We start from the raw sequence: 14,445 nt of genomic DNA on the forward strand, positions 1-14,445 counted from the left end.
GGAGTTATGCTTCTACGAAGATGCACGTAAGCGTCTCTGCATAGCTATGCAGAGAAGGGGTTTATGGGTAACCGTAGCCCGCATAGGCTCGCCGAGGGGTCGATGCGCACCCCTCCAAAATCTCAACAATGCGTCGCACGTAGCTGTGGTCATGTGCGTCAAACAAACGCTGATTGGTTGAGCAGGGAAGTATATCTGGTAGCATTGAGGGTTGGGCCCAGACCCAAATCCGGAACTAAAACAAAGAACCAAAACATTCAAACAGAATGTTTACACTTTTACCGGAGGTGGAAACGGGTTTCCATTTCTGGGTGCTTCTCCATTTTCTGTACATTCTTTAGTTTTAGTAAATGTGACACTGCCCCGTACTGCACGCGTTAACGTTACATGCAAGTAAGTTGGCAAACACCCATGTGGACGTCTGCGGGCGACACCCGTGCATGTTTGCAGAAGCATAAATCAGCCTTTACACCTAACATACCTTGCCAGAGTGTGTGGGTAATGCATGTAGATCGTTGCTTTTCATTTGGTCTTTATCAACAAGTCCTACAAAGGAATTAAACATGAACGATCAATTAATATTGGAACATTCAATCAGCCTTTTTCCTTTTTTGAGCTCGAGCAAACGTTACAACGAGCTCAAAGTTTTGTTTGAAGACCAGCAGCTCCCTGAATGGTGCAACAAGACAGGTGTGTACAACAGTCACTGGCACAAAGGATGATTCTTATTGTCAGAAGGTCAAGAAAGAGGGACTCCTTAATGTAATAATAATGAATGCAAATTAAAATGTAGCTAGCAAATTGTGAAAGAAACGGATTTAAGTTTGTTTTTACAAAGGACGTTGCCATGAGATAATCACAAACAAGGGAATTTGAATGGAGAAATCACTTGATAACATATTGCTTGTGCTATGTTGCTATGAAAAAAGGATGTTTTAGTGCATGAGTGGTGTGCGACGACATGGTGTATATTAGGGTGGAGCTTATTTTTGAACTTTTGAAATATGATCTTCTTACCCTCTCCATTTGTTCCTATATATGAAATAAAACTTCAGGCAAAATATGAGCACAATCGAACAATATTTAGGGGTAGCTCAATGATGGTAAAATTTCTGATACCCCAAAGCTGCGGCCGCCCTTTTATTTCGCATACTACTGATAATAGATTAATTCTGTTGATAAATTAAGAACCCAATTTTAACTACTAAGTAAATTGACACTCTCTCCTATCATCATACACACAACATGCAATCATTGTGGTAAAATTAATTACTGGGAACACAGATAAAACCTTTAAGTTATAAAACTCTGTGCTCCATTAAATAAATAATTACAGTAGTAATATGTACATTGTACATACACAATATCTGTTATAATAAAAGAGTAAAATGTTCATTGAGCTAGAGTCTGCTAGACAATAAATGCTAAAATGAGATGTCGCGCTGACCTGGGAACGCTTATCAGTTATCACCATAGTATCTAAAAGTAAACACTGTACATAGGTGTATCACAGAACACTATTTGAAAATAAAAACGAAGTTATCACAGGCTTTGCAGAGAATCACAGACACAATGGGTGTATAAACAATAAACATGGTATAATATTATCACAGATTATAGAAGCATAATCATTCTGGTTCAACTGGTTCATATCTATTATCCAACCAATCATCCGAATCCCATTGTTTTGCTGATAAATTGATAATGCAAATTTTCCATGAATTTATATTCCAGACATGTTCAGACTTGTTTACTGTTTGGACTCAATGGACTGACTATGCTGACTAAGCAACAGCTGCAACACTGTTGCAGCAGTATGTTTGTGTAATTGCTTGAGGCATTGTGCTCACTGCTCAGTTATTAATAGAACTGTTTGAATTTTCTTGATTCTTAATTTCTTAATGCTATGTTCTATTTCTTTCAGATTCATATCTGATTGAAAATGTCATCTGTGGAAAAAGCAACAAGATCTCAAACCAAGTTGTATCTCCTTGGCGACTCTGTGACTGAATTAAGTGGCAGCAAGTTGCCATCATTGCGTATGGCTCTTGGATTCTTCCTGCATCACCATCTCGATCTGAAGGAGACCGTAAGACAATCGTCGGATGTTACCATCACGGAAATAGCTAACTTTTGGAAGAAAGCTAGAATCCCGATGAGAGCTCATCAAAACTGCCAAACCAAGCTTGAGCAGACATTTGAAGAATGGCGTCTTCTGAAAAAGAACAAAGCGCGAACGTCACCAACTCAACTCGCGAGAGAGTCCGCTTTTGTTTCCAGGCTTGAAGACCTTTTTGATGTCGCTCACGCTGATGCTCTGACCAATACGTCAGTATTACAAGAAGACAAGGATTTCTTGTTAGCCCAGCGAGAAAAGGGAAGAACGGGGTCGCTGGCTGGAGTAGATGTAAAGCTTGCTGCGAAGGAGAAAACGGCGTCCAAAAGAGAGGAGGAAATGCTTGCCTGGCGACAGCGAATGGAGCAAATGAAACAGTTAGCAGCTTCTACAGCTGAACTGATTTCATCTGGTTCTGAATCTGAAAACAGCTCAGCAGAAGATAGTGAAAAGATGGAAACTGGGGACAATGCAAGTGAGGGAGCTGCTGGAGGCATCACATTTCAGACACGAAAAAGAAAGAGGTCATGACCTGAAGGCGAAAAACTGTCGTTACTGTAGAACTCGCAGCCGCTCTAGATCGCACAAAAGTGTCAGACCGCAAAGCCGTTTTTGTTATAGCAGAAACTGCCAAAAGCTTGGGACAGAACATTGATGAACTTGCTCGAAACAGAGACTCAATTCGCCGACAAAGAGTACAACACCGAGTCCAGAGATCTGCAAATATAAAGGCGGAGTTTCAGGGTAACGTTCCCCTTGTTGTTCACTGGGACGGCAAACTGATCCTTGATCTAATTGGAAAAGAGAAGGTTGATCGCCTGCCAGTATTGGTTTCAGGTAAAGGAGTTTCTCAGCTACTCACAGTTGCCAAGCTTCCATCTGGAACAGGCGAGGCTCAGGCTGCTGCTGTCTTTGGAGCCATTGAAGACTGGGGCGTAGCCGACAGCATCCGAGCTATGTGTTTTGACACGACCAGCTCAAACACTGGTCGGATCGCTGGTGCCTGTGTCCTCCTAGAGCAGAAGCTTGAGAAGGAGCTCTTGTCACTAGCTTGCAGGCATCACATTATGGAATTGATAATTGGTGCAGTGTTCCAAGTGTGTATGGGATTGGGAGCCAAATCTTCTCTTGAGGTTCCACTCTTCAAACGCTTCCAGGAATACTGGGGATTCATAGACACGGCCAAGTATGAACCAGGGATTGCAGCTGATGATGTGGCAAGTCTAGTGGAAGACATAAAGCAAGGCACTATCGATTATGCCAACAAGCATCTTGAACAGAGTCAGCCGAGAGATGATTATAAAGAATTCTTGGAAATTGTGATTGTCTTTCTCGGTGCTGCTCCTGCCAGAGGAGTGTGATTCATGTCACCCGGAGCAATGCACCACGCCCGCTGGATGTCCAAAGTAATATACTGTCTCAAGATCTGGATGTTCAAGGCTCAATTCAAACTGACTCCTGCAGAAAAGAGAGGATTACGTGATGTGTGTGTATTCACAGTACGTGTCTACCTGACAACCTGGATCTCTGCACCTCAAGCATCAGGTGCTCCTTACAGTGACCTGCTGCTGCTGAAGTCACTGCTTGAATACTCATCAATCCATCCAGCCATCTCAAAGTCAACATCACGCAAGTTTTCCAATCACGTGTGGTACTTGTCACAGGAACTTGTTAGCTTGGCTTTCTTCGACAGTCGGGTCAGTTCGGCAACCAAGAGACTGATGGTGAGTGCCATGAAGAATGAAGAAGACCAAGATCAGGATCATTCCAAGCGAATCACTGTTGCTCTTGATTCATTCAAGGAAAAGAACTTGGAAGATTTCGTCACAGCAAGGTCAATGAAACTTCTGCGAATGATGGAATTTCCAGATGGATTTCTCGCGGTTGATCCGGACTTGTGGGATGACAGAGACGACTACAAGCAGGCTGCAGAAACAGTCAACTCTCTAAAAGTTGTCAATGACTACGCTGAACGTGGAGTGGCACTCATTCAGGAGTACAGTGGGTTGATAACCCGCGATGAAACTCAGCTGCAATTCCTGCTGCAAGTTGTCGAGGACCATTGCAGAATGAACCCTGATAGCAGAAACATACACTGTCCGGGATACCATGAAAATAATAAATTTGAGGTTTGCTGGACATTGTCAGACTGATACTATGAACTCAGTCAGAAACTGAACAAAGAATTCACTATTAACGTGTTCAAAAATAAATAGTGTTCAAGTGTGTTGTTTAAAATAAATTAAGATATAGTCTGATATACTCGTAATTCGTTGAATTTTTATAATTTTCATAATATTTGTGGCCCTTGAGCTACCCCTAAACATAATAATCTAGTGCTCAAACTTTTTATACAGTGTTTCTACATTATATGGAACAGATTAAGGGGGTAAGACTTTCAAAAATAAAAATTTAGTTTTTAAAAATTTTTAAAGCTCCACCGTAGTGTATATATTACATCACCTTGAGAGAATACTAAAAAAAAAACTCAAAAACGAAGTGTTAGTGCATGAATGGTGTGCGACAACATGGTGTATATATTACATCACCTTGCGGGAATACCAAAAAAAAAAATCTCAAAAAAGAAAGTGTTAGTGCATGAGTGGTGTGGTGTGCAGTGACACTGTGTGCATTACATCACCTTGCGGAAATACTTTTAAAAAACAAGAGAAAAATGACCACAGTGTGATCACCAGCTGCGACGTGTAGAATCATGAGGATATCCGTTGCAATATGCGCTACCAAATTCGACCAGTCATTAAATTATACGCATGCACCAGCGTCTTTTTGTCTTTCAGTTCTGGTCTTGTCCTTTGTTTTGCGACGCATCATGCTTCATCAACTGATTACATATAATGTATGGACGTGAATGTTATTTCTGTTAATGTTAATCTTAATTCATTAATGTTATTTATTAATGTTAATTCTGGGTGGCAGAGGGATAATTTGAAACGGGCTTGGTCGGTAGGGGAAGTCCGAGTGTATGCGCATGCGCTTTTCAAAAAGGCACCCCAACAACAAGAACAACAACGCGGTCCTCTCATAGAGATGCTCGTCGCAGCTAAAAACTCAAAAAAGGAAGTGTTAGGACAGGAGTGGTGTGCGACGACATGTTGTGTATATTACATCGCCTTGTGGGAATACTTCCGCTCTAGCAGGGAACATGGCCTTAAAATGCATGTTGTTGTTGTTGTGTTGTGGGAATACTTGAAAAAAAAAAATTCTAGAGTGTACATAATCATTAGCTCATAGAAGAGAAGCATCACGACAAACGTCTTTTATAAGTTCCGAAATATATTACAACAAATTATCATGTAGAGCTGTAGGAATTGAACGTGAAAGATTAAAAAGGGTCTCCTTACTCCTGTTCGGTATCATCTCCATCGCTCCATATGGAGGAGCCAGGATTCCTGCCAAGTATTGTCGATATTTCTGCAAACATGATGCAAGAACACAAATGAATGTGGTTTCTTAAGCAGACAAAGTGCTATACGATTCCAATGTAATGATTTGTTTTGAAGTATTCTTTCTTCTACATTATGTAGTCCATATAAATAGGGCTACGGAGTGTGGGATCTGCCTTAAGTGGACCCATAAATGGGAAGGAGTCAGATATTGATGAGCTGGCAGGGCATGACCAAGGTGGGATCAAAGGACAGGAAGTTTGTTTTACAAGTGGAAATACCAACTGGTTTTCTACAAAGCCCTGTGAAAGTTTGGTGTCTCCATCTGCAATTATTGCCATAGACCTGTTGGGTGGCCTGCTTGCCAGTCCTGCCTTTTCCCATTGGGTAGTTTGGACCAAAAAGTGGATGCACGTCTAACCCAGGTTTCCACCAAAAGGTAGATGTACGTTTAACCCAGGTTTATACCAAAAGGTGGATGCACGTTTAACCCAGGATTATACCAAAAGGTGGATGCACGTTTCACCCAGGATTATACCAACAGGTGGATGCACGTTTAATCCAGGATTATACCAAAAGGTGGATGCACATTTAAACCAGGATTATACCAAAAGGTGGATGCACGTTTAACCCAGGTTTCCACCAAAAGGTAGATGCACGTCTAACCCAGGTTTCCACCAAAAGGTAGATGCACGTCTAACCCAGGTTTCCACCATAAGGTGGATGCACGTTTAAACCCAGGTTTATACCAAAAGGTGGATGCACATTTAACCCAGGTTTCCACCATAAGGTGGATGCACGTTTAAACCCAGGTTTATACCAAAAGGTGGATGCAAATTTAACCCAGGATTATACCAAAAGGTGGATGCACATTTAACCCAGATTTGGACAAAAATGTGGATGCACGTCTAACCCAGGTTTCCACCAAAAGGTGGATGCACGTTTAACCCAGGCTTATACCAAAAGATGGATGCACATTTAACCCAGGTTTCCACCAAAAGGTGGATGCACATTTACCGCAGGATTATACCAAAAGGTGGATGCGCATTTAACCCAGGATTACACCAAAAGGTGGATGCACATTTAACCCAGGATTATACCAAAAGGTGGATGCACATTTAACCCAGGATTATACCAAAAGGTGGATGCACATTTAACCCAGGATTATACCAAAAGGTGGATGCACGTTTAACCCAGGATTATACCAAAAGGTGGATGCACGTTTAACCCAGGATTATACCAAAAGGTGGATGAACATTTAACCCAGGATTATACCAAAAGGTGGATGCACATTTAACCCAGGATTATACCAAAAGGTGGATGCACATTTAACCCAGGTTTCCACCAAAAGGAGGATGCGCATTTAACCCAGGATTATACCATAAGGTGGATGCACATTTAACCCAGGATTATACCAAAAGGTGGATGCACATTTAACCCAGGATTATACCAAAACGTGGATGCACATTTAACCCAGGTTTCCACAAAAAGGAGGATGCGCATTTAACCCAGGATTATACCAAAAGGTGGATGCACGTTTAACCCAGGATTATACCAAAAGGTGGATGCACATTTACCCCAGGATTATACCAAAAGGTGGATGCACATTTAACCCAGGATTATACCAAAAGGTGGATGCACATTTAACCCAGGATTATACCAAAAGGTGGATGCACATTTAACCCAGGATTATACCAAAAGGTGGATGCACATTTAACCCAGGATTATACCAAAAGGTGGATGCACATTTAACCCAGGATTATACCAAAAGGTGGATGCACGTTTAACCCAGGATTATACCAAAAGGTGGATGCACATTTAACCCAGGATTATACCAAAAGGTGGATGCACATTTAACCCAGGATTATACCAAAAGGTGGATGCACATTTACCCCCAGGATTATACCAAAAGGTGGATGCACATTTACCCCAGGATTATACCAATAGGTGGATGCACATTTAACCCAGGATTATACCAAAATGTGGATGCACATTTAACCCAGGTTTGGACCAAAATGTGGATGCACATTTAACCCAGGATCATACCAAAAGATGGATGCACATTTACCCCAGGATTATACCAAAAGGTGGATGCACATTTAACCCAGGATTATACCAAAAGGTGGATGCACATTTAACCCAGGATTATACCAAAAGGTGGATGCACATTTAACCCAGGAATAATACCAAAAGGTGGATGCACATTTAACCCAGGATTTTACCAAAAGGTAGATGCACATTTAACCCAGGATTATACCAAAAGGTGGATGAACATTTATTCCAGGATTATACCAAAAGGTGGATGCACATTTAACCCAGGATGATACCATAAGGTGGATGCACATTTAACCAAGGTTTCCACCAAAAGGAGGATGCGCATTTAACCCAGGATTATACCAAAAGGAGGATGCACATTTAACCCAGGATTATACCATAAGGTGGATGCACATTTAACCCAGGTTTCCACCAAAAGGAGGATGCGCATTTAACCCAGGATTATACCAAAAGGAGGATGCGCATTTAAACCAGGATTATACCAAAAGGTGGATGCACATTTACCCCAGGATTATACCAAAAGGTGGATGCACATTTAACCCAGGATTATACCAAAATGTGGATGCACATTTAACCCAGGTTTGGACCAAAATGTGGATGCACATTTAACCCAGGATTATACCAAAAGATGGATGCACATTTACCCCAGGATTATACCAAAAGGTGGATGCACATTTAACCCAGGATTATACCAAAAGGTGGATGCACATTTAACCCAGGATTATACCAAAAGGAGGATGCGCATTTAAACCAGGATTATACCAAAAGGTGGATGCACATTTACCCCAGGATTATACCAAAAGGTGGATGCACATTTACCCCAGGATTATACCAATAGGTGGATGCACATTTATCCCAGGATTATACCAAAATGTGGATACACATTTAACCCAGGTTTGGACCAAAATGTGGATGCACATTTAACCCAGGATTATACCAAAAGATGGATGCACATTTACCCCAGGATTATACCAAAAGGTGGTGCACATTTAACCCAGGATTATACCAAAATGTGGATACACATTTAACCCAGGATTATACCAAAAGATGGATGCACATTTAACCCAGGATTATACCAAAAGATGGATGCACATTTACCCCAGGATTATACCAAAAGGTGGATGCACATTTAACCCAGGATTATACCAAAATGTGGATACACATTTAACCCAGGATTATACCAAAAGGTGGATGCACGTTTAACCCAGGATTATACCAAAAGGTGGATGCACATTTACCCCAGGATTATACCAAAAGGTGGATGCACATTTAACCCAGGATTATACCAAAAGGTGGATGCACATTTAACCCAGGTTTGGACCAAAATGTGGATGCACGTTTAACCCAGGATTATACCAAAAGGTGGATGCACATTTAACCCAGGATTATACCAAAAGGTGGATGCACGTTTAACCCAGGTTTGGACCAAAATGTGGATGCACGTTTAACCCAGGTTTCTACCATAAGGTGGATGCACGTCTAACCCAGGCATTACCTTCGTGATGTACTTGTGAGTATCCTACGAAGTATAAGCCTCCCATCACAATGCTTATGCATTTGGTTAAGAAAGAGGATTTGTCGTCACAGATAGAGGGACAGACAGACAGACAACAAATTGCATATTTTAGTATGATCACAATCTGGTCACTATGTTTGACTAGTACTTCTATCACTGCCATTTTGCTGCTCTCTCTGAAACATTCTATTGAAGACAAGGGCACCAAAACACGATTTTAATATTTACTGTTGAGAAAAATTCCAGGGGCATAGAAAAGGCCCCTTCATATATGGTGTGGGCCATGTGGCAAAGTATAGAAAAGGCCCCTTCATATATGGTGTGGGCCATGTGGCAAAGTATAGAAAAGGCCCCTTCATATATGGTGTGGGCCATGTGGCAAAGTATAGAAAAGGCCCCTTCATATATGGTGTGGGCCATGTGGCAAAGTATAGAAAAGGCCCCTTCATATATGGTGTGTGCCAAGTGGCAAAGTATAGAAAAGGCCCCGTCATATATGTGGTGTGCCATGTGATAAAGTATAGAAAAGGCCCCTTCATATATGGTGTGTGCCATTGGGCAAAGTATATAAAAGGCCCCTTCATATATGTTGTGTGCCAAGTGGCAAAGTATAGAAAAGGCCCCTTCATATATGGTGTGTGCCATGTGGCAAAGTATAGAAAAGGCCCCTTCATATATGGTGTGCGCCATGTGGCAAAGTATAGAAAAGGCCCCTTCATATATGGTGTGTGCCATGTGGCAAAGTATAGAAAAGGCCCCTTCATATATGGTGTGTGCCATGTGGCAAAGTATAGAAAAGGCCCCTTCATATATGGTGTGTGCCATGTGGCAAAGTATAGAAAAGGCCCCTTCATATATGGTGTGTGCCATGTGGCAAAGTATAGAAAAGGCCCCTTCATATATGGTGTGTGCCATGTGGCAAAGTATAGAAAAGGCCCCTTCATATATGGTGTGTGCCATGTGGCAAAGTATAGAAAAGGCCCTTTCATATATGGTGTGTGCCATGTGGCAAAGTATAGAAAAGGCCCCTTCATATATGGTGTGTGCCATGTGGCAAAGTATAGAAAAGGCCCCTTCATATATGGTGTGTGCCATGTGGCAAAGTATAGAAAAGGCCCCTTCATATATGGTGTGTGCCATGTGGCAAAGTATAGAAAAGGCCCTTTCATATATGGTGTGTGCCATGTGGCAAAGTATAGAAAAGGCCCCTTCATATATGGTGTGTGCCATGTGGCAAAGTATAGAAAAGGCCCCTTCATATATGGTGTGTGTGCCATGTGGCAAAGTATAGAAAAGAAGGGATATTCATAAACAATATCGTGTGGATGCCGAAACTACCCTGGTGTTCTTCGGAGTGTGGAAGTCGATTTTGGACTTCCATCGAGTAGCTAAAAGTAATCTAGGTGGAGGAGAGTTATCTCCGGCACCTTGAGTTAAACTGGGGTCCGGTTCCCAGTGGTCTCTTTCCAAAAGCAATAATTTAAATTAAAGACATCTTCTGAATTGTCAACATAGTTAACATAACACGCACCTCCTCATGATAGTCTTTTCTCACTGATTGTTTACAACATAACGGACACCAGTTATTATATCTTACAAAGTAAAAGGCGTCGACCCGTCGTGGGAATGATTCTGTTCGTTGACCGCAAATTTGCATGAGGACAAATGCTTATCGACCTTCAAATTCGAAGTCATTGTTCTGTTTGTCTTGGAACGAAATATGAGCTTAAGGGATTTGAAGACACAGCTTGTGGCCGTTGGTGCCAGGCCAGTCAGAGTTGTCTGTGTAATGAATAGACATCGACATATCTCTTCCTTTGCAGTGATGTGGAAATACCAATTTGAAGGAACGCTTTTTGTCTTACAAAACAGATTTCTTCTGGCACCCTTGCTTTCTGAATACCATCATGTTTCATGATTGACCTTTTGTTAAAAGATTGTCCAGCTCAGCCAGGAGTCTGCACAATCAATGTTCTCCGAGAACTTGTCCGCTCCTCTTCGTTCCTCCCTCCCCACTCACTCCACACTCGACCAATCCCACTGCTCTCTCCCTCCCACTCCATATTCTACCAATCCCACTGCTCTCTCCCTCCCACTCCATATTCTACCAATCCCACTGCTCTCTCCCTTCCACTCCATACTTCACTCGACCAATCCCACTGCTCTCTCCCTCCCACTCCATATTCTACCAATCCCACTGCTCTCTCCCTTCCACTCCATACTTCACTCGACCAATCCCACTGCTCTCTCCCTCCCACTCCATATTCGACCAATCCCACTGCTCTCTCCCTCCCACTCCATATTCTACCAATCCCACTGCTCTCTCCCTTCCACTCCATACTTCACTCGACCAATCCCACTGCTCTCTCCCTCCCACTCCATATTCTACCAATCCCACTGCTCTCTCCCTCCCACTCCATATTCTACCAATCCCACTGCTCTCTCCCTCCCACTCCATATTCTACCAATCCCACTGCTCTCTCCCTCCCACTCCATACTTCACTCGACCAATCCCACTGCTCTCTCCCTCCCACTCCATATTCTACCAATCCAACTGCTCTCTCCCTCCCACTCCATATTCTACCAATCCCACTGCTCTCTCCCTTCCACTCCATATTTCACTCGACCAATCCCACTGCTCTCTCCCTCCCACTCCATATTCGACCAATCCCACTGCTCTCTCCCTTCCACTCCATACTTCACTCGACCAATCCCACTGCTCTCTCCCTCCCACTCCATATTCTACCAATCCCACTGCTCTCTCCCTTCCACTCCATACTTTACTCGACCAATCCCACTGCTCTCTCCCTCCCACTCCATATTCGATCAATCCCACTGCTCTCTCCCTTCCACTCCATACGTCACTCGACCAATCCCACTGCTCTCTCCCTCCCACTCCATATTCGACCAATCCCACTGCTCTCTCCATTCCACTCCACACTCGACCAATCCCACTGCTCTCTCCCTCCCACTCCATATTCGATCAATCCCACTGCTCTCTCCCTTCCACTCCATACGTCACTCGACCAATCCCACTGCTCTCTCCCTCCCACTCCATATTCGACCAATCCCACTGCTCTCTCCATTCCACTCCACACTCGACCAATCCCACTGCTCTCTCCCTCCCGCTCCATATTCGACCAATCCCACTGCTCTCTCCCTCCCGCTCCATATTCGACCAATCCCACTGCTCTCTCCCTCCCGCTCCATATTCGACCAATCCCACTGCTCTCTCCCTCCCACTCCATATTCGACCAATCCCACTGCTCTCTCCCTCCCGCTCCATATTCGACCAATCCCACTGCTCTCTCCCTCCCACTCCATATTCGACCAATCCCATCTTTGCTCCTCCCACTACTTGCCCCTCCCAATTCCATTTCTTTTGGAATTCGCCAGTATAAAGGAACTTGCGTTGAGTTCAGAATTTAGGATTTCGCTTGGCTGTCGCGGCGTCGCCGATACTGATACTGTGTATGCTGGTGTATTTGGTGTGTCTTTATGACGTTTCGTTTGATGTGTATTTCTACTGTATCAGGTGAATCCCCCAGGTATTACATTCTGTATAAATCTTCTGATTGGTGGGGACAATGGATTTTTTAACATTCAATTTATTTAATTCTTTAAATTCCACGACAGGAGGAACCAAGCAATGCTCGAGAAAAGTTCATTTAAAGGGGCACCAATTAGATTAACAGTAAATGTATTTTCAATGCAGTTACACTCTCTTGGTTTCAAAGGGACCTCTACGTGGTCCTTCACCTTTCTGTAAAATATTAAAATGACAAACATTATATTCGTTTTCTATTCGATTGCAGAAGTAGGCGTACATATACAATTCATCCATCCTCTCTATCATCAGTATTCATCATGTCCATATCACGTTTGTCCAATATGTCTGCAATGTCAACACTTGCTAGTTTATGTCATGTGCAATTATGGTCCAAAAGGGATTAGTAAAATTGACTGCACTGCACGTGGACAATTCTCTCATCTAATCGAATTGTTGCCTATAATGTGTACACACATCGCGGTTATCCAATGCTTGTCTCGAAGAATACATCACAGCCAACATGTCTGCAATTGGTTGGTACATAATACATAGTACATACTACCTTTATTCATTTTTAAAACAAATTAGATTTTACACACATGCTCATCTTATGCGTTTTCGTTTTCAAGATACCCTGAAATCGTGACGTACTGAAGGGTTTTAATCTATATATGTAGGGCGCCCCTATATATGAACTTTTCGAGAGCATTACTTGCTTCCTACTAAGAACACAAGGGTAGTCCAGCATGCACACGAGATTTTTTTTGAATGCCCCTTATTTTGTATTGTTTGGCATTTTCCACAAGCGCTGGAATGTCCCTTCTTTTCAATGCTTTCCCACATAGCACATGCCATAAAAAGGGAACTTTTCTATGCCCCTGGCATTTTCTCCAAGAATATCCATTCTTTTCGACAGTTCTACAGATCACGCTCAATACATTTCAAACTGATCAGACTAAGCGTTGTACCTGTCGAATTATGACGTCATAATTATGGCACCAATGACGTCATCGTTAACAACACCTATTCCGCATATAGAGTTCTTTACAATGAGCCATGTTTCAATTTTTTCCATGCAGCGGTTTTGGAGATTATAGAGGTGCACCATTTTTCGGTTTTTCCAAGATGGCGCCTGTACCATATGACCTATGACGTCATGATTATCATTAAAATATTCTACAGGAGGAGGCGCTCCTGTGGTGAAAATTGTGCCCATCAGACCAACAGTTGCTGAGAAAAAAAATTCATACTGATCGAATCAAGCGTTGTACTTGTCGAATTATGACGTAATAACGAAGGCACAGATGACATCATCATTAACATATCTTATTCCCCAAGGAGAGTACTTGACAATGAGCCATGTTTAAATTTTCCCCATGTAGCGGTTTCGGAGATATAGAGGTGTAACTTTTTTCCAAGCTGGCGTCCGCACCACGTGACCGATGACGTCATAATTATGAATAAAAAAATTATACAGGTGGAGACGCTTCGATGGTAAAGTTTCGTGTCAATCAGACCAACAGTGGCCGAGAAAATGAATTTTTTAAATGCAGGCACGTACGGCACACGTATGGCACACGGCACACGTACGGCACATGGAACACGGCACATGGAACACGGCACACGGAACATGGCACACGGCACACGTACGGCACACGGAACACGTATGGCACACGTATGGCACACAGCACACGTACGGCACACGGCACACGTACTCAACTGAATGCTTAACCTCGCTTTTCGCTTCGCGAGCACAGTGTAATAAATAAAGAAGAGGGGTGTGGGGGGGATTCCATCCAAAAGT

At 42.7% G+C, this 14,445-nt stretch overlaps 1 long non-coding RNA gene across 1 annotated transcript in view; it reads right to left on the bottom strand.

The window, feature by feature from the left end:
• Nucleotides 1-480: 480 nt before the first annotated feature.
• Nucleotides 481-14,445, bottom strand: part of LOC137437349 (uncharacterized) — a 29,328-nt gene continuing 15,363 nt past the window's right edge. Inside the window, exons 2-3 of the long non-coding RNA XR_010986473.2 lie at nucleotides 5,479-5,548; nucleotides 481-546 (exon numbers count right to left, since the gene is read on the bottom strand). This is a non-coding gene — a long non-coding RNA (uncharacterized LOC137437349). The remainder of the gene's footprint in view (nucleotides 547-5,478; nucleotides 5,549-14,445) is intronic.

The sequence above is a fragment of the Myxine glutinosa genome, chromosome 12 (genome assembly GCF_964187855.1).
Source record: "Myxine glutinosa chromosome 12, kmMyxGlut1.1, whole genome shotgun sequence".
Classification (NCBI taxonomy): Eukaryota; Metazoa; Chordata; class Myxini; order Myxiniformes; family Myxinidae; genus Myxine; species Myxine glutinosa.